This window comes from Brachyhypopomus gauderio, chromosome 18, assembly GCF_052324685.1.
Source record: "Brachyhypopomus gauderio isolate BG-103 chromosome 18, BGAUD_0.2, whole genome shotgun sequence".
Taxonomy (NCBI): domain Eukaryota; kingdom Metazoa; phylum Chordata; class Actinopteri; order Gymnotiformes; family Hypopomidae; genus Brachyhypopomus; species Brachyhypopomus gauderio.
In genome coordinates, this window is record NC_135228.1 from 6,092,938 (window position 1) to 6,114,131 (window position 21,194).

The 21,194-nt window shown below is 42.6% G+C and overlaps 1 long non-coding RNA gene across 1 annotated transcript; it reads left to right on the forward strand.

Annotated features, from left to right (window-relative positions):
* The first annotated feature begins 518 nt into the window (after positions 1–518).
* LOC143482322 (uncharacterized) lies at positions 519–2,689 on the forward strand. Its single transcript, XR_013122200.1, has 2 exons — positions 519–1,371; positions 1,614–2,689. It is a non-coding gene; the product is annotated as an uncharacterized LOC143482322 (long non-coding RNA).
* Positions 2,690–21,194: the final 18,505 nt, after the last annotated feature.

The window sequence follows — 21,194 nt, forward strand, 5'->3', positions numbered from 1 at the left end:
TCAAGTCTTTGCAAGTAAACAGGTTCAAGTCCAATTCAAGTCCCAAGTTATTGGTGTAAAAGTCCAAGTCAAGTCTAAGTCTCTGAATATTTTTTCAAGTCAAGTCAAAAGTGTTAATATTAATGACTCGAGTCTGACTCGAGTCCAAGTCATGTGACTCGAGTCCCCACCTCTGCTATAACTACCTAAACATCAATTTCATATTGTACTTTAACCTCCTAGACAGTCGTGTTATTACTATACTATACTATATTAGCCTACTATACTATATATTACTATACTATAACCACCTAAACAGAGGTATCATAACTATATTATAACTTCCTAAACAGTGGTGTCATTAATATACTATATCCTCCTAAACAGTGGTGTCATTATTATACTGTATCCTCCTAAACAGTGGTTTAATGATGCTTGCGCATGTTTGCATGTTTTCATGGTGCACCAGAGACATAGACAAGCAACACCCACAAACATACACACACGCACACACACACATACACACACACACACACAGATGAACCCGACTTCACTACAATCTCTCTACATCTATGGGGTTGTTAAATTATGATTTGTTCTATTGAAGCCCTTAAGTTTCAGGAACGTTGACGGTCATTCTTATGTTATATGCTTATGTTGTAGCTAGTTAGCTTTCGCTTTTGATGCCTTCATGGAACGCTTTAGTTGGAGACCTGCACTTCTGGTTGCTCCATGCTGAAACGATAGTCATCAAAAAGATAAGAAATGCTGACAGCTTTTTTTTGCCTGATTCTCTCATAATGATGTTCTAGAAAGGCTTGCATGGAGCACATGATACTGGAGGGAGGTAGACTACAACCTTTCCTGTTATTTATCTCTTGTGGTTGAAGTGACTCTTAGTAGGCTGGGCTGTGTTGTTTTTTTTAGATTCAGGTTTATCTTAAACTTGAAATGGATTGGAAATATGCTCTAAATAAGTTTGGACAAAACATTCGTAATCGCATGTTTTTAGTTTTGTTTGGACTTACTGCTTTAGAAAAAATCCTCGACAGTGACTTTGTGTGCCCTTGCACAGAATTGCATAGAAATATGATATTCAGCTTTTACCTGGTAATCCCTGCAATTATTGCGTTCACCATCACGTTTTACCTTGCATCTATACCAAATGAAGAAGAGAAAAAGGAGGAAAGTCAGCAGAGCTATAAAATATCTTTGTGCTATACCGACTGGAAAATAAAGGTTTTGCTGGGGTTCTTTTCGAGTGTTGTTTGGTTAGCCCTGTTCTTCGCAGATGGCAGATATCTGCCTTGTGTGTATGGCAAATTAAGTGATAAAGAAAATGCTACATGTTACGGATATAAAGACCGCAGTGACATCATTTACAATTCTAAGGTAAGCTACTTACTAGTTAAATTTGATCATGAACACCTCCCAAGTTCCCAAGTCTGGAGGAACATTTATGACCATAAAAACAGTAGTACTTGAATGGGTTTACTGATAATGTTTAATGTTCTCTATGTAAACATTTAGCATCCATAGCATCCAGGTTTAATATCTGCCTTGTAAGATTTACAATTTACTATACAATCTACACAGTCACCAATTACACAGAACCATGTTGTCTTTTATTCCAGATTGGAGGTTTCTCTATCATGCTGATGCTGTCACTTTTGGCACTATTTCTAAAATGCTGCCATCCATACTGCCATCGCCGCTGCCTTAAGAAAGTCCAGGAAAACCACATAGAATGGTTAAAGTTCTGCAAAATGTTCTGTGAAGAATTCTGTGATGAAAGCTGTGAAGAATTCTACACGGATGTGAATGAACCTTCACAGCAAGACATTGCTTCTTTAGTAGTGTAACGTATAGCCCACTGTCAGATATACCCCTCTTGCCCGTGTTTCTTTCCTTTCCATGTGCGTTTATTTACCTTGTCTCAGTTCAACCCCCTCCTCCCTAGTAATTAGTTTCACCTGCGTCTTTATTCTAGATTAGTTGGCAGTCTTTAGCTCCCTTGTTCCCTCGAGTCCCTTGTCTGTCTTTCTCTGTGTTCATGTTTGTTTCCTAAGCCTGTCTACGTTCTAGCCCTCATCTGCCACTTAGCCAAGTTGCCTCCCCGGTGTCTCCCTCGAGTATTCTCAGTGTTTCTCTAATGCAGTTTCCCTGTATTGTTGTAGTTTAGGTCAGGTGCACTCGATGTGCTGATTCGCACATCTTTGTTAGGTCTTAGTTCTTTCTGTGTGTAACTCTGTTTAGCTCTGGTTATGTTTAGTTTGTTCCCTTATGTATTTCAGTATTTTATTCAGTGGTCTGGTTAATTTGCTTTTGTTATATCCCAAGTGTCTCCTGTTAAGTTTATTTCTGTATTATCATACCTTGTTCTCTGTTAACCATGCCCAGTAAGCTCAATGAACGTAAGCGTTCTTTCTGAGTGTCTTTCTGTCTCTCCTTAGAATTTTTATGTGCCTCATAAAACCCCTAATAAAATCTCTCCCAGTATCCTCTATTTCCTGCGAGATGTCGTCATTACATATAGTTGATCAAGAGGACAACAAGTGACAAAACCTTCTTCATACAAGCTCTTCCCAGCTATTTCCTTGTATTAAAAAGTGTACATATCTAGAGTAGTAGGCTATGAATTGCAATATTTGAATCACGTTTTGCATTGAATCTATATTTTGGTTCTTATAGATTTTTTTTCCTGATTTTTTCCTATAGATAATTTTTCCTGATTGTTAAAAAGAGTCATAATTTCCCTGTCCAGATACAATACTACTCTCATAATTCCCAACACCACCTTGTTAGATCTTCATCACATGATTATTGATTCACCTGCTGTTCATTACCTGTTGTCATATAGATACTGTGTTTCAGTTAGTCATACTGAGCGACTTATCTTCATTGTTCTTGCCCGTCATTATTGAGCCCTTTCTGTGCTTCACATTACCTCTTGGTTTTGTTAGTCTCTCTGCTCTCTAGTTTTGACCACAGATTTTTTTGACCTTGATTATTATTATGTGATTTTGAACCTTGCCTGTGTAATGTTTACAGTTTTGTATTAAATTACGTACAATGCCTCCAAATTAAGTATCTGGTCTGATCTGTCTAGGAAAAAAGCCAGCCCTGACCAATGTGGTGCCCTAGGCGAGATTTTGGTTGGTGCTGTGACGGGCAGTGTGAGCAACTAAAAAGGAAGCGATCACGCCAAGTCTCAGGGAAAGAGGATGGTTTAATAGAAAGTGCGCAAACCAAATACCCGTGACATAGATCCAGATTAAGGAAATAATAACCAGCAGTCAACTGGTACAAAGACAAGACATATATAGACTAACAAACGACCCTCAGGTGAGACGGATCACGGGTCCCGCCCACCTGAGGGACGAACATCACGTGACCCAAAACAGGACATCTGCCGCTGTAAACGGGGGCGACCGGCAGGGGGCCCCCCCACAACGTGACAGACCCCCCCACCAAAGCCGCACTCTCCTCTGGATGTGCGGCTTACAGCGGCAGCACACAAAACACAACAAAGGGGCGGGAGGGCGGGGACAAGACAGGGACCCGTTCCTTGCCGTCCTGAGCTGAAACACAAAACACAAAAGCTCCTCGTCACAGGACATGATACTGGAGGGTATCAAAGCTCCTCGTCACAGGACGCAGACCAGGCAGAGACCCGTTCCCTGCAGTCCTGGAGCTGAAAACATAAAAAGACAGACAGGTTAGCTCGCCTCCTGGGCGGGACCCTGGATCGACTGGGCCGTCAACAAGACGATAACCACGCCCTGGTCGGTCACAGGGCCCTTGCGCCCTAACCGGCCTTAGGCCGCTTAAGCCCCACCGCTGTGCGCGGACCGGGAGCACATGGCCCAACAGACGTCACAGGTGTGGATGTGTGCAGGCCGCCACACTGGGGTGCGGCCACGGCTTCTACCGACCACCTCCCGAACCTACCTCTTCGCTCGGAGCTGACCCCTGCCCTTTTCACTAGGGGTCATCCCAGACTCCTGGGGAGTGAACCCCTCCCGGGGCCCCTCATCTCAAGGTGGACTCCTCCACCCAACCCAGGAGCACCAGAGACCAGGGCCCTGGCAATCCGCATCAGGGACACGCTGGTCACCCCAAGCTTGAAGGGGAGGGTCTTCGCCTGGAGACCCCACTAGGTCCGGGAGTGCCGCAGTCCACCACCAGGAGCGACCTGCAACACATCACACACACACGCACACAGACAACACACAACATATAACACGCACTGCCCTGCCTATTAAACCCCCTTTACCCAGGGGGGAGGAGACCCCTTCTTAGCCTGAGGAAACACCCTGCCGCTAACCCCCCAGGCATCCTCTGCCTCCTTAAATGGGTACAGGGGCTCCTACCTGCTCAGGGGTCCCTCCCAACAGGACAGGTCTCCCAACGGAGCAGCGCCTTCTGAGCCACATGTTGTGGCTCAGGAACCCCATAACTCCCCCCCAAAAACATATTTAGGGGGGCCCCTCCGAGGAACAACAAAACAAAAACACAAACACAACATATAACACTAACGCACCTGAGATGCCCTCCATGCCATATCCAGTGGCACGGGACCTCAAATGGGCCCCTCCCCACACACAGTGAAGAGGGGTGCAAGAGAGGAATTACATAAAACAAAGCACGCTACACTCTAGGACGAAACGAACACGCAAAGACAGAGAACACAAACAAACGGACAGGGCCCACCGATGCGCGCGCTCTGTGGAGCGCAACGCGCCCACTCCAGCTCTCTCTCTCACCGTTTTCACCACGGGATCCTTAGATCTTTGGAGAGAGAGAGCTATGCGCAAGCGGCTTGCGCGTCACGCCCACAGCGACATGTCTCTCTGGCTCGCAGTCGCTCACCCCCGTCACCACGGGATATCGGGTGAGCGAGGCGAAAGGAGCAGAGAGACGCCTGCGTCACGTGTTCTAGCGCGCAGCACGCATCGGTGGACCCGTCTACATACACACACGAACACCACCAGCGAAACACACACACCACGGCACACTCACACACTCGCTCACATCCGCATCGTTATTAAAACACAACACAACGTACATACACACACACACACATACAGACGATAACGAACAACGGACGTGCGCAATGTGAGGCACCGGTAGTTTCGCTGGGCGAGAGCGGAGTCTACCGGTCCCCAGCTCTAGTGGCGGGACGAGTGGGGGACAGACTCAACACACTCTCGGACAAACATGACAAACACACAGCACGTAGACAAACACTTACCACGAGACATGACCATGAACGAAGGAGAAAGTAAGGGAGACTGGCGGCTTCCGAAGGTGGCTGGTTATTCTGTGACGGGCAGTGTGAACAACTAAAAAGGAAGCAATCACGCCAAGTCTCAGGGAAAGAGGATGGTTTAATAGAAAGTGCGCAAACCAAATACCCGTGACATAGATCCAGATTAAGGAAATAATAACCAGCAGTCAACTGGTACAAAGACAAGACATATATAGACGAACAAACGACCCTCAGGTGAGACGGATCACGGGTCCCGCCCACCTGAGGGACAAACATCACGTGACCCAAAACAGGACATCTGCCGCTGTAAACGGGGGCGACCGGCAGGGGCCCCTCCCACAACGTGACAGGTGCCCCCTGCATCATCAATCATCGGGTTGATTGTATTAAAGAAACAAATGAAAAGCAAATGAATTATAAATATTACCGTATAACAAGAAATAAATATAAAAATATGTTAAAACTATTTTACATAAAGTGCATAGAACAACATTTAAATATTAATAATAAATTTAAAAAAATAAAAAACAACAACTACCATCAGTGGAAATCAGTGCAATTTATCTACTGCAACATGACTTATTTCAAAACTGCATCTCAAAAAACAGGAAAAAAAAGGCTAATTTGACAATTTCACACAAAACTCCAAAAATGGGCTGGACAAAATTATTGGCACGCTCAACTTAATATTTGGTTGCACACCCTTTGGAAAAAATAACTGAAATCAATCGCTTCCTTTGTTTGGGGTCATTGTCCTACTGGAAGACCCATGACCTAGGACGCAAAGCCAGCTTTCTGACACTGGGCTCTACGTTCAACCCAAAATCATAGTAATCTTCTGATTTCATGATGCCTTGCACCAGGGCCGGGGGGGGGGGGGGGGGGGGGGTGTACAAATTGTGACTTTGCCCCCCCCAAACCCAATGCAAGCAATGGCTATTTTTTTTTGGTGAACCAATCACAAAAATGCATTTTGCTTTACAGAGTCTTTTTATATGCTTTGAGTCATATAAAAATCGGCATACTGCCCCAAACAGTTCAGTTCAGCAGTATATGTTCTGTTAGTGTGAGCGAAAGGCAGGTATTGTATACTGGTAAACACTCTTCTGAGTTGAAACTGACTTCCACATGGTAATATTTGCTTAGCTGTGGTTTTTGTTTGGTTTAATGTTACTTACCTCTTACATAGGTGTTGCTTAAATTATTTTATTAGCCGTTAGCTGTTAGTTGGCTTTCAGAAGCACACATCCTATCGGACTCATGTACAAGCTATGGCTTTGTGGGCAGAAAAGAAACAGAGAGACACTATCACTGGTCTGTTGGGTCCAACCCAGACAGAGAAAAACCACTACTATGCTCGAAGCATAGTTCGGTTTTTGTGGTTCAGTTTTTGGCTGTAAATTGCCTTTTCATGGTACCCAGGAGTCAACTCAGGAGTCGAGTCAAAATGACGACATATCAGCTGGCCTTTTCATCAAGCTTTTTGAATATACTTTAACCAATTACCCTAAATGGGCAGATATAGCAAAACATTCATCAGAATGCAAAATATACATCGAAAGATATGCAAAATGAGATCATTGACACGCTAGCAAAGATGGTTTTGATTGAGATTAAACACAAATATGACAATGCAGACACAGCAGGCTTTTGTATAAAGAGTGATGGAACCCGAGACAGGTGTAATGTAGAGAACCTTTCCCTAATGATCAGGTTTATCTGTAATTCTGCTCCAGAAGAGCATCTTATTGGCTTACTTGATTTAGATCAGCTATATGCTGAATACATAACTGATCAAATACTAAAGCATCTCTCTGATGGAGGTTACTGTTCTGATCACATTATAAGTCAGTGCTATGATGGAGCATGTAACGAATCAAGGTGGCGGGTGTGACGCAAACGCAAGTATTTGAATAATTTATTAAATAACACAGGCAACAGACTAAACAAAGGAAAATAGATAGAGAGGTAAGTAAACCAAGGAAAACATGCGGATAACAAAACGGAGAACCTACAAGAATGAATTAACAGATAGAATACAAACATGGCACGACAGACACCTATGAATACAAATACACAAAGCGCAAACACAACCTAAACAGGACAGGAACACCGCACGAAAATACAGACCAGTACATAGAAGCATCAAACACAATCGTTAGAAACATTAATCTCACACATGCTGAAACCGGACAGAATGGACAAGCGAACACAGATACATACATGCATGCATACACACGAAACTAGGAGGAGAGACACGCTACAACAAACTAAACTTACCGGGGAAACAAACTGACGGGAAGTGAAACTATCGTAGGAGACGCACATGGGAATCAATATATCCAAGGAGTAGTGTACGAAAGGAAAGACTACATAACTAAACAAAGGGTAACAAGAACTAAAACAGGGAAGACAAACCAGAACTAACCCAACCAGCATGTGGGAGAAGTGAAGGGAGGGCACAGGCTACTGAACATGGAGAGGAATAAGCACAGGGGAGACTACGAACATAGCAAACACAATGACCAGCACAGGGGAGTAAAACTGAGGGGAATATATACACTGAAACAGGGGAGAAACGAGACGCAGGTGAAAACACTTGAGGACAGGGGCGTGACAAACAGAAGGGAAACCAAGGGAACAGGAAAACAAGGCGGGGCTAAGGCAGATGACACGGGACTGGGGAGGAGGGCAGAGCTGAATGTGACAGAGCAGCTGTAATGAGTGGGTTGAAAGGTGGAGTGCAGACACTGCTTCAAAGAAAACTTGGTAGAGAAATTCCTTACATTCACTGTTATAATCAGCTACATCTCACAGTGGTCCATGCAATGCAAGCAGATTCGCGTGCTGAATCCTTTTTTGCACTTTCTAGCACACTTAATTCATTTTTCCAGCAACATTATGTGGTTGGGCGTTATGACACCCCCCCCCCTCTCAAAAAGCTTCTAGAGATCTGGTGGACCAGTTATTTTGATGTGACAAATTGCTTAGTGCAGAATGAAGATGTCATTTTAAAAGTTCTGTCTGATGTGTCTGAAGATTCTGATCCACCTGTGGATTTATGCACAGAGGCATCAGGGCTCTTAGTGCAGATAAGAAAACATAATTTACTTGAAATTGGAAAGCTCCTTTTAAAGGTTCTTGCCATTTTGAAGCCGGCCAATTCAAATCAAAATCAAATCAAATCAAATTTTATTTATAAAGTGCTTTTTACAACAGCTTTACAAGTGCCGAGTCCTAGCCCCCAGTGAGCAAGCCAAGGGCAACAGTGGCAAGGAAAATCTCCCTAGGTTTTTTTTTTGCATGAGGAAGAAACCTTGAGAGGAACCAAGACTCAGTGGGGGAACCCATCCTCCTCTGGCCGACACCGGTCACCATGACAACAACAACAATTTAGATAAAGAAATAAAGAAAAGGAAAAGATGTAATAATGTCCATCATGGTGTTGGCTTATCCGGTCAGGCAGTAGGTGGCTGGGACAGGATGGATCGCTTGTCTCTCCTCATCTCATTTTTCCTCGAGCAGGCGGGCAACCATGTAGAGAAAATAAAACAGGGAAAATTAGCTCTATATGGTGACATATACAGGACAGATGAGATTATGAACATTTCTGGAGTGTGGCAGCAACTCCGGCATTAAGTTAAATTATTACAGCCTAGCTAAAAAAGGCAGAACCAGAAGGTAACATAGGCTTGGGGGCATTCTGAGACAATGGCATCCATCCACTGCACTGTCAACAAACTTGAGTGACCACGAGCAGTGACAGGATGACAGCACCAGCGCCCCAGTGTACACTAAAACCCTTCGTCTATGAACCCCTGGATCTGTACCTTTATCTAAGGGGGGATATTAATTATCAAACGCTAAACCAAATAGGTGGGTTTTCAACCTAGACTTAAAGATTGTGACTGTGTCAGAGTCCTGGACGCATTTTGGAAGGTTGTTCCAAAGCTGGGGGGCCTTACAAGAAAAGGCTCTTCCCCCTGCTGTTACCTTATTAATTTGTGGAACTAATAAAAGACCAGCACCCTGTGATCTTAGTGGGCGTGGGGGTTCATAGTAGGAAATAAGTTCCTGGAGGTATTCAGGAGCAAGCCCATGCAGTGCTTAATAAGTTAATAATAGAATTTTTAAATCAATACGGAATTTAACTGGGAGCCAATGCAGGGCTGATAGGACTGGTCTAATATGCTGAAATTTTCTAGTTCTGGTCAGAACTCTGGCTGCGGCATTTTGAACTATTTGAAGTTTATTTAGATTCCTATTTGAACATCCTGACAGTAGTGAGTTACAGTAGTCTAATCTAGAGCTAACAAAGGCATGCACCAATTTTTCTGCATCATCCTGTGATAATGTATTTCTTAACTTAGCAATGTTGCGGAGATGTAGAAAAGCTATCCTAGTAGTATTATCTATGTATTTATCAAATAATAGGTCAGAGTCGAGTATGACGCCTAGGTTTTTGGCTACTCTGCCAGGTGTAATGGGGTAGTCTGCGAGATTAAGCATTAGATCTTGAATTTTCTGTCTTAGGGCCCAGGAGGAGAACTTCTGTTTTGTCCTCATTAAGTTGGAGGAAGTTTAGAGACATCCAGCATTTAATATCTCTTACACAGGCCTCAATTTACATATCAGTCAATCAGTTTGGCTGATATGTAAAGCTGGGTGTCATCTGCATAGCAGTAAAAATTGACACCATGTTTGTTTATAACCGTGTCCAATGGTAGCATATATAATGTAACTAATAGTGGTCCTAAAATGGAGCCTTGCGGGACCCCATATTTAACTTTTGTACGTTTGGATGGAATATTATTGAGCTCTACAAACTGATGGCGATTTGTTAAGTAAGATTCAATTCAATCTTGCAAGCCTTTCTGTAGACCTGTGTAAGGCTGGGGAGATCATCTGTGCATCTCTGAGTGCTTTAAAAGACCTACGTACTGATTAATCCCTGATTGTTCTGGCTATGTCAGAGAGTCCACCTTCAAAGCGGAAAAGGACTATGAACACACAGTTGACTGACAGCATGGTGCTTTCCAGTGTAGGGCACAGACCTGGTGACTCATGTCATACACCAAATAAATCTTTGAGGAGGTCGCTTCTGGAAATTTTAGACAGAGCCATTGCTGAAATGGAGAACAGATTTTGTAAAAGAAATCTGGATTTTATGACAGCTGTTAAAGGTCTCCTTCCTCACGATAGCTCTTTTCTTGTAGCAACTTATAGGTACTGACACAAACTTCCTGAGAAATGAAATAAATGTGGCAAAGCCTATGTTGCAGACCTTCTTGTTGCAAGGCAGGAGTATTACTGCCACAATATATAGGTGTATAGTTGTGTTCAATGAAAATATGATTACTGTTGTTCATTTACACTTAGTCTTTACATAATTTGTTATACTGTGAATAAATACTGCATTGTACCAGTATGTTTCGTAACATCAATAAAAACTTCAATACTTTACCAGATTTTTTACCATTAAAGTGCAGTAGATAGGAAAAGTTTCCTTATTTTATGTACTTTCATATTTTTTTCTTTTTCAAAATAGAAATGTGACAAATACCCCCCCCCCCTTTTAATATAATTTGTATTCCTTTGTTTTCTTTTATTATTATTATTATTATTATTAATGGTAGCGACTCTCCCCATGAGTAATATAGGTATAGCGTTCCAGCGTGTGAGATCATCTTCTATTGTTTTTAATAGAGGGATATGATTTAACTGCACTAGTTCTAAAAGTTTAGCAGAGACATGTATGCCTAAATATCTAATATTACCTGATTGTAGTGGAGTGGTGGTCGTATTCTGGAAACTACAATTTATAAGCAAATCTGTTGACTTACCCCAGTTGGAGTATTCTGTTATAGAAGAGAAGCTGTCTATAAGTTTGATTGTATTCGGAATAGAAGTTTGTGTGTTCTGTAGGAAATGTAATACATCATCTGCAGAGACTTATCTTATGGTTTGTGGTTCCTGTGTTAATTCCTGTAATATTTGCATTTTGTCGAATTGCTGCTGCTAATGGCTCAATGAAGAGAATGAAAAGTGAGGGTGATAGTGGGCAGCCCTGCCTGGTGCCCCTCTGTAGAGTGAAGCTTTGTGAGGTGATATCGTTCGTCCTAACACGTGCATTAGGAGAGCAATGTAGGGTTTTTATCCAGTTTATGAAGGATGAGCCAAATCCAAATTTGTGTAGAACTGCTAATAAATATTTCCAGTTTACCCGGTCAAATGCTTTTTCTGCATCTAAAGATACAATGGTAGTCTCTATTTTGTTAATTGTGCAGTAGTCTATTATGTTTATTAGTCTGCGTGTATTGTTGGCGGATTGTCTACCCTTGATAAAACCTGTTTGGTCTGGATGTATTATAAGTGGGGTGATTTTGTTTTCTTTATATTTTAATTTCCCAACAACATAAATATTCTCACTCATTCCTATTTCCACATTTGAATACTCTCAGTCTGTGTGTAGGCACATTTGTCAGCTTTGACTTAAATTTTTTTTAAAGCCTTTCAAGAAATGGAGTTGTTCTATTAGTAATGGCAATTTAATTAAGGGGGCGTATTAAAATGAAATACAATTAGATAATCTTTTGTCTCCATTCACATAATCAACATGTATTTTTTAATCATTGGGTTTTAAGTTTAAGTTAGAAAACATGCATTTGTCACGTCCAGCTCCGCCCTCCTCCCTGGTCTCGCCTAGTTTTCCCCGTTTCCTTGGTTTCCCTTCTGTTTGTCACGCCCCTGTCTTCAGTGCCCACACCTGTGTCTCATTCGCTCCCCTGTTTTAGTGTATATATTCCCCTCGGTTTTACTCCCCTGTGTCGGTCATTGTGTTTGCTATGTTTCCAGTCTCCCTTGTGTCGGTCATTGTGTTTGCTATGTTCCCAGTCTCCCCTGTGTCGGTCATTGTGTTTGCTATGTTCCCAGTCTCCCTTGTGTCGGTCATTGTGTTTGCTATGTTCCCAGTCTCCCTTGTGTCGGTCATTGTGTTTGCTATGTTCCCAGTCTCCCCTGTGTCGGTCATTGTGTTTGCTATGTTCCCAGTCTCCCCTGTGTCGGTCATTGTGTTTGCTATGTTCCCAGTCTCCCCTGTGTCGGTCATTGTGTTTGCTATGTTCCCAGTCTCCCCTGTGTCGGTCATTGTGTTTGCTATGTTCCCAGTCTCCCCTGTGTCGGTCATTGTGTTTGCTATGTTCCCAGTCTCCCCTGTGTCGGTCATTGTGTTTGCTATGTTCCCAGTCTCCCCTGTGTCGGTCATTGTGTTTGCTATGTTCCCAGTCTCCCCTGTGTCGGTCATTGTGTTTGCTATGTTCCCAGTCTCCCCTGTGTCGGTCATTGTGTTTGCTATGTTCCCAGTCTCCCCTGTGTCGGTCATTGTGTTTGCTATGTTCCCAGTCTCCCCTGTGTCGGTCATTGTGTTTGCTATGTTCCCAGTCTCCCCTGTGTCGGTCATTGTGTTTGCTATGTTCCCAGTCTCCCCTGTGTCGGTCATTGTGTTTGCTATGTTCCCAGTCTCCCCTGTGTCGGTCATTGTGTTTGCTATGTTTCCAGTCTCCCTTGTGTCGGTCATTGTGTTTGCTATGTTCCCAGTCTCCCCTGTGTCGGTCATTGTGTTTGCTATGTTCCCAGTCTCCCCTGTGTCGGTCATTGTGTTTGCTATGTTCCCAGTCTCCCCTGTGTCGGTCATTGTGTTTGCTATGTTCCCAGTCTCCCCTGTGCTCATTCCTCTCCACATTCTGTAGCCTGTGCCTTCTCCTCGCTTCTCCCTCGTGCTGGTTGGGTTAGTTCTGGTTTGTCTTCCCTGTTTTAGTTCGTTACCCTTTGTTTAATTATGTAGTCTTTCCTTTCGTACTCTTAAGAGATATTGTTCACCTCCCTGTTTCTCCTACAATAGTTTAACTTCCTGTCAGTTTAGTTTGTTGTTGCGTGTCTTTCCTGCTTCTTGTTTCGTGTGTATGCATGCGTGTATGTATCTGTGTTCGCTAGTCTATTCTGTCCGGTTTCAACATATGTGAGCTTAATGTTTGTAACGATTGTGTTTGATGCTTCTGTGTACTGGTCTGTATTTACATGCAGTGTACCTGTCCTGTTTAAGTTGTATTTGCGCTTTTGTAGTTGTATTCATAGGTGTCTGTTGTGGCATGTTTGTACTCATCCTTGTAGGTTCTCAGTTTCGTTACCCACATGTTCTCCGTAGTCCGCTTACCTCTATATCTGTTTATCTTCCTTTGTTAAGTCCGTTGCCTGTGTTATTTAATAAATTATTCAAATAATTGCGTTTGCGTCACACCCGCCCCCTTGATTCGTTACAGCATTTTTATTTCTTTACCTCCTACATCACTTTAAGCCAGTGTCAATAGCTTGGCTGTCATCATTCATGTACAAATCAAGGCTTAAATATATTTCTGGCTTCAAAAACCATGACTATCAACATGCCCCCTCATTAGGTTTTGATGTACATTCTTTTGTTAAGGTTATGATGCAATTTTAAACTGCGTAACAATTATTTACTCTAGTTTTCTTCTTTATACAAACAGGTTTTGGCAGAGATAGTATTCTGGAGATGGGTGGGGGATGTAGTCGGGTTGAGCTCCTCTAGTGCTGAGTTTAGGGGTTGCCTGGGCATTACGCGTTACAAAGAAGGAATGTCTGCAAAACATTGGACATATAACGTGTGTTTTTGAGAAAGAAGAAACAAAAGAAAACTAACAAAAATGACTTTAACACAAACAAAATTTTGCTATTTTTAATAGATGTGAGGTCTCTCACAGACCTAGCTTTTAACTCTGTGACAAGCTCACTCACTCATTCCACTCAGTACAATACAGTCAGTAGGTCCTAAAAGAATCTAAAAGTGGTGCATGAGTTTTTACAATCTTTCTTTTTAGGTTTGCACAAGGATTAAGGCTGCGGCAAATCGATCTGATACAAGACGGTGTTTGTGGAAGCACACGCACGCTATCCAAAATGAATAAAACACTGCGAATGATCTGCAAGAGTGCAATAAAAAGGAAGAGGCGAAGAACAGGACAGCAAGTTGGAGGACAGAGAGAGTTTGTGATAATAGATCAAAGTAATTTCTGTCATAAACGTAAGGTAAGATCAGCTGTTTACCCTGGATATATATCAGATCTTGGCAGGGCCGTATTACGGACCGGGCCAGTGGGGCCGGCGCCCCCCGGAGGCCCAGGGGTCTGGGGGGGCCCCAAAGCGATTCAGATGCCAATTGCGATGTCAGAGGGCCTCTATTCTCTAGGATCTTATGATTGCCACCCTGTTATGACCCGTGCCTGTTTAAATGACCACGACTATGGAATTCCCCTGAATAAATCTCACTCTCCTCAGTGTTTGTGTCCGTCTCCTCGCTCTGCAGCGTGTGGTGCTGTCACGTTGAGGACCACGGGCCCCTCCCTTTTGGGCGTGTGTTTACGTTGTCCACGTCTACTCGTCTGCGTCTGTGGATCTGCGTGGTTGTGGTTGTGTCTTGTGATAATCCGTCTCACCTGTGGCTCGTCTCGTAATCACGTGGGGCTAATGTGGTTTGTCTATTTAATGTGCGCTCGCGCAGTGTCCTGTGCTCGTCGTTGTCTATAGTCTACACGTTGCTGTGTATGTTCGTCTTCTCGTGCACTATTGCGCAATATCTGTTTAAATAAAAGTGACGTCTGTTACGGAAACAAGGGATTCCGTGTCTCATCTTTCGTCCAGCCGCCAACGTCACAGCTGCGTTACATAACCAGACTTTGTGTGGGTCCATATGTTCTCATTGTAACGAGGGTCCTCAGGGTACAGAGGACCCACAGGGTTTTTGTTTGATGGACTCAGGAGCAAACTCAAAAGCACAAATAGCGAACTGAGACCTCCGCGAGGAGCGGGAAACGCAGAAAATAAAAACAGAGAAAAGTCTCTGAAAAACCCAACTGAAAACACACGGAGGCAACAACTCAACGTGTCGGTAAGAACTGGAGCACAAACGAACAAAATAATGAAACCTGAGAACCAAAAACACACGGAGGCAATAACTCAATGTGTCGGTAAGAACTGGAGCACAAACGAACAAAATAATGAAATCTGAGAACCAAAAACACACGGAGGCAATAACTCAATGTGTCGGTAAGAACTGGAGCACAAACGAACAAAATAATGAAATGGTACAGGAAGGGTACAGCGAGGGAAAACTTGAGGTAGGCCAGGAAGGGCGCAGGAGAGAGACTCGAAGGGAACAGGGGAAAAAACGAGAGACCAAAGTACGAAAGACTTGAAGAATACCGGCTGGCAGTACGTGCGAGAGGCAACAAACAACTCAGCAGTGAGGCACTGCAACTGTGCCTGTTAAATAGGGGAAGGCACAGCTGCAGGTCCTTACTGCTGATTGCGTCTCGTTAGGTCGTGAAGGCGTGCACTCCTCCTAGTGGCGACAGGAGGAAAGGTCCTAGACCCAGCCCTGACACTCATTAAGTGTTTTTTCGTTTGTATTATGTTGGGGGACTCCCTATTTATTTAAATTGTCCTTTTCTCCTGTTTTTGTGAGAGAATAGAGAGTTAGGGACGATTGGTCTGTGTTTATTTGGTTATTTCTTTTGGTTTAGGGAAGTTTGAGAGGGGGGGGGGTTAGCTTGTTTTTATTTGTTATTTTGGTACGAGCCCTTCCAAATGTTATCTCCTTAAGTTGTTCTGTTCAGGGTTGGAAAGTAGAAAAAACAATACATATATAAAAATGTTTGGACAAAAAAACCGTCCGTGTGGTGTCTTGATTATTTATGTTGTGTCCTTTTAGAACGAGCCATCTCACACTAACATAAATACATAGAAGGAGAAACTTAAATCATGACAATGTCCTAACAGAAAACTAATGAAGATAAATGCTTAAAGGAAAAAGAGCTATCATCAAACACGGCACAGCACAGAACTATATTCAAACTATTATATTAACACATCGCAGCTCAACAGAAACAAAGGATACATACATGATATCAATACATTGAATACTCAAATCAAACAGACCAGACAAGACAATCACAGCTATACCAGGAGACTACTCAGAACAGAACAGGATCAGGGCTGCACCAGGAGACTACTACACAAACTCTAACGATAAAACTTCTAACACAATAACCTAGGAAGAAACCAGCAAATATGGACGAAACAAAAACCCACAAGTACTGAATAAAAAGAGGAGTTTAAATACACACCATGAAGGACTGAAACAAGGTACAGGTGAGGTAAATGATTAAAACCAAGGGGCAGAACAGGGGCATAGAAATTAACATAAAACAAGGCACAAGGGAACACAGAAAACATGGGAAGGAATGCAACCAGATCGATCAACGGAGGAGGTGGAGTCACGCATGACATGGACATTCCTTGGGACATTTAGGTGCTTTTAAGCAGATTTATTAACAACTCGGATCGAATAAGGCTGTCAAACAATCATAATACAGGCACAGGTTCAGTTTCAGAAACAGTAAACTTTAAGATAAATACTATGGAAACATAAGAGGTGTTTATTAAGGAATATTTGTTATTGTTCTAAATATAATAATAAATACATCATGTAAAGTTGTTTAAACAAGATGCAAGGCACTGCCATCTCCTCCCAAAAATGTTAGGTCATATCTGAATATAAACTCCTACGGTATTTCAAAAAGGAGTGCAAATCATTCACTGAAACAGTTCTGTGTTTGTGTGTTCAGCATGCTTTTTCAATTATTTAAGCATCTTTTCACATGGGCCTTGTGGTTGTAACAATGTGCAGTGCATCCTGCAGTGTGTCCTGCAGTGGTTGAGCAGCTCACTTCCTGATTTTGGTCCTGCTATAGCAATGTGTGTTTCACATACCCAGTAAAGTTCATGGTCATAGTTTGACTCAGGCAGTACAGAAATGACGATTAGAGTCAAACCCATAGTACTATAAACTCTGGTAAAAGTACCAAAGAATGTCTTATTGTGAGAGAGTCTCTGTACTAACAACCTGCCAGAAAGATGTGAGATATGAGGATAAGCATAAACCACTTCACTTGATGTGAGACCGTGATCTCTGATTGTTCTTGTCACGGTGCAGCACATGACTGCTCCTTTTGGACCCCCTTGCTGTGTGTTTTGACCGTGTCAGTAATGCTGATGATACCAGTTATGTGATTAATCAATCTCTCTATCGCCGTGCATGTCTCTTTTATTCCAGAGTTTTAATAAGAGATGATGAGAGGCTCCACGTAGGGGTGAGGATACTCAAGTGCCAGGAGTAGGGCCACTCAGTTGGAGCACATCAAAGTGGGCATTAGGATTGTTTGTGAGTCTACAATGAGCCTCAAACAGGCAAGGTCTGACTGTATGTTGTAATGGAGAAAGCAAAAGATTCTCTAATCCCTTGCCCTGAGGGCCTACAGGCCACAATCACAGGAAGTGCATTGCATCATAAAGTTGACTCCTGCAGTGAGAAGTGAGAATCTCCAAGAAAGGGCTTCTTTCAGCAACCTTATGCTGAGGAACTCTGAAGTCACGAGTCCAGGAAAGACCGTTACCCACAAATTTGAGGAACTAATCCTATCTGTACTTTGCACAGCTGCAATCTAAACTGTCTCTCCCCCTCTGATATTCATCGATACTCATCTCCAAGAAGCCCCAAGACAGACACTGGATAATAATCTAGCCTAAAGGGACACCAAACTTGCCATCGTTCCAGCCGGACCCCTATCATCGAGGGAGAACTTAAGGCTCTCGGGCCTTATCAAATCAAATCAAAATTTATTTATATAGCACTTTTTACAACAGTTGTTGTCACAAAGCAGCTTTACAAGTGTTCGAGTCCAAGCCCCCAGTGAGCACTCCAAGGGCGACAGTGGCCAGGAAAAACTCCCTAAGAGCATGAGGAAGAAACCTTGAGAGGAACCAAGACTCAGGGGGGGAACCCATCCTCCTCTGGCTGACGCCAGTCACCATAACATCAATTAGAGAGATAGAAAAAACTAAGAAAAGATAGGAAGGATAAATAAATCTCATCTTTGTGTGTATTTATATACATGAGTTCTCTATGTAATTCCTATTCAGTCCTAAACTTCTTGATGGTTGGTAATAGTACTCCAGGGTCACAGAGATACAGCCATAGCAGGGGAGAATTTTGGATGGTGAGAGGGTCCAGGGCAGTGGTTTGATCCTTCATCCACAACTGGATAGACAGGAGGTGGCTGGCCCAGGGTGGATATCGGGAAAGGCTTGACTCTCCTTGTCTCAGTATTTCTGAGGTAGGAGGGCAGCCATATGGGAAAAAAGAAGAGGGAAAATTGCTCTCAATGGGATCATATGTGGGACAGATTAAATTTAAACATTTCTTATTCAACCAATGTCTCCCTACCAGCATATGATTAAGAACTCTGGACTAGAGTTGATACCTAGGTTAAATCCTGTGTCTACACCATTTGAACATTAAGTGACCTGTAGACCTGATATAAATGCACCACTTAGGACCCCTCATGTATTATGTATTAATGGGTCAAGTCCAAGTACCGTTCAGTATATAATCATTTATATCTCCCATTCATTATTGTGCATCATATGCTCATATGCATGGGCTATATCATTTTAGATTTATGCATTACCAAATATTAGTGTGTGCTGTAGTATTTTAGACTTATTTATGACCAGATATTAGTGTGTGCTGTTTTTAGATTTATGCATAACCAAATATTAATGTGTGATATGTTGTCTTAAATCTAGGCATACCCAGGTATTAATATGTGCTGTATTATTTCAGACGTAGGCATATCCATGTACGCCTGTGTGTTACTTCAGATTCGTGTCTGTCTATGTATTATGTGCCATTTATCATCAAAACGTATAAGTGAAAGATGGCTCTGTCACGGTACGGCGGCCCCCTACCGGTCGCCTCCGTCCACAGCGGCAGTTGTTGTTGTTTATATTGTGGTGTTGTGTTCGTCCCTCAGGTGAGACGGATGCAATCCGTCTCACCTGATGGTTGTTTGTCTATATACTGTATGTCTTGTCTTTGTACCAGTTGACCACTGGTTATTATATCCTTAATTTGGATCAAGTCATGGGTTTTTGGTTTGCGTACTTTCTATATTAAACCATCCTTTTTTCCTGAGACTTGGCGTGATCGCTTCCATTTTATTTCGCTCACCCTGCCCGTCACAGGCTCAAGATTTTGAATGACAATGAATAAAGTTAATAGCCAATTTAGTGACAGGGATTGATGTCAGGAATAGAGGTTTTCTTTGTCATCTCGGCTCCTGTCTCCTGCCTAGTCAACTCGTCGTTATCTGTTAACTGGACCTGGGGAAATCCTATGATTTCAACACTGTCCCCTTTGCTCTCTCTCTTCTCTTAAATATAGCTAGCTAGCAAAATATTTAGACATAAACAAAGGCTTAAAAACACTTCCATTCTGTTGTGGCCTACTTCTTTTGCGGATTGCATCCGTCTCACCTGATGGTTGTTTGTCTATATACTGTATGTCTTGTCTTTGTACCAGTTGACCACTGGTTATTATATCCTTAATTTGGATCAAGTCATGGGTTTTTGGTTTGCGTACTTTCTATATTAAACCATCCTTTTTTCCTGAGACTTGGCGTGATCGCTTCCATTTTATTTCGCTCACCCTGCCCGTCACAGGCTCAAGATTTTGAATGACAATGAATAAAGTTAATAGCCAATTTAGTGACAGGGATTGATGTCAGGAATAGAGGTTTTCTTTGTCATCTCGGCTCCTGTCTCCTGCCTAGTCAACTCGTCGTTATCTGTTAACTGGACCTGGGGAAATCCTATGATTTCAACACTGTCCCCTTTGCTCTCTCTCTTCTCTTAAATATAGCTAGCTAGCAAAATATTTAGACATAAACAAAGGCTTAAAAACACTTCCATTCTGTTGTGGCCTACTTCTTTTGCAGGGATGAAAATGGCCTCTGCACAAAGGGGCTAAAGTAAAAGTAGGTGTACTGGTCTCACCAGCGGTTGGGCTACCCAGACAGCTAAACACAGTATTCAATAAATTCCACTGAAGCTGAGGCTTGTACTTGGACTCTTTACTGAACCACAGTGTGAAACTGCAACACAATATCATAAACATAAATGTTACAGACACAAGAAATAAGGAGCGGATCTAGCATATTCTAGATAATACACACAAGTAAGTGTATGAATTTGCTATTATAAGTAAACATCATGGCATACAGGGGGAGCATACCACCTAATTATAAACACACAACTTATGGTAACTGTGTTGATATGCAGAATGCATTCAATTGAAGTTCCACATATGACCACTAGATGGATCTATTGCGGTAGTTAATAGAAGGTCAGACATATATATGTGTGGCGAGAAAGTCGTGTAGCACATGTAGGTTGAAGTTGGTTTAATAAAGCGGAACACAAGTTCATTATTACAACTATGTTTATTGACTGAGTTCATAAACAACACATGGTACCAGGAGTAAAACTTCATGTCAGACAACAGAATTAACCGAAGATGGAAATGTTGAAGCCACCGGAGGGACTAAAATTGGTCGGAAATGTCGACAGCAATTGGCGGTCTTTCAAGCAGAAATTCGAGCTGTACTTGTCCGCCACGGGAATGGACAATAAGCCAGGGCCAAGGAAGATTGCATTGCTGCTCACGGTTGCGGGTCCCCAAGCTATAGAGGTCTTCAACACATTCGAGTTTGCCACGGTTGATGACAAAGAAGACTACGGTAAGGTAATAGAGAAATTTGAAGCGTACTGCTCTCCAAAAAAGAACATTGTGTACGAGAGATATGTATTCCGTTCACGACTGCAACAGGCGGGAGAAACATTTGATTGCTTTATGACTGATTTAAAACTAAAGGCACAGTCATGCGAATTTGGGGATTTGAAAGATTCCATGGTCCGCGATCAGATAGTTTACGGAATACTTGATAAAAAGACGAGGGAGAGAATGCTAAGA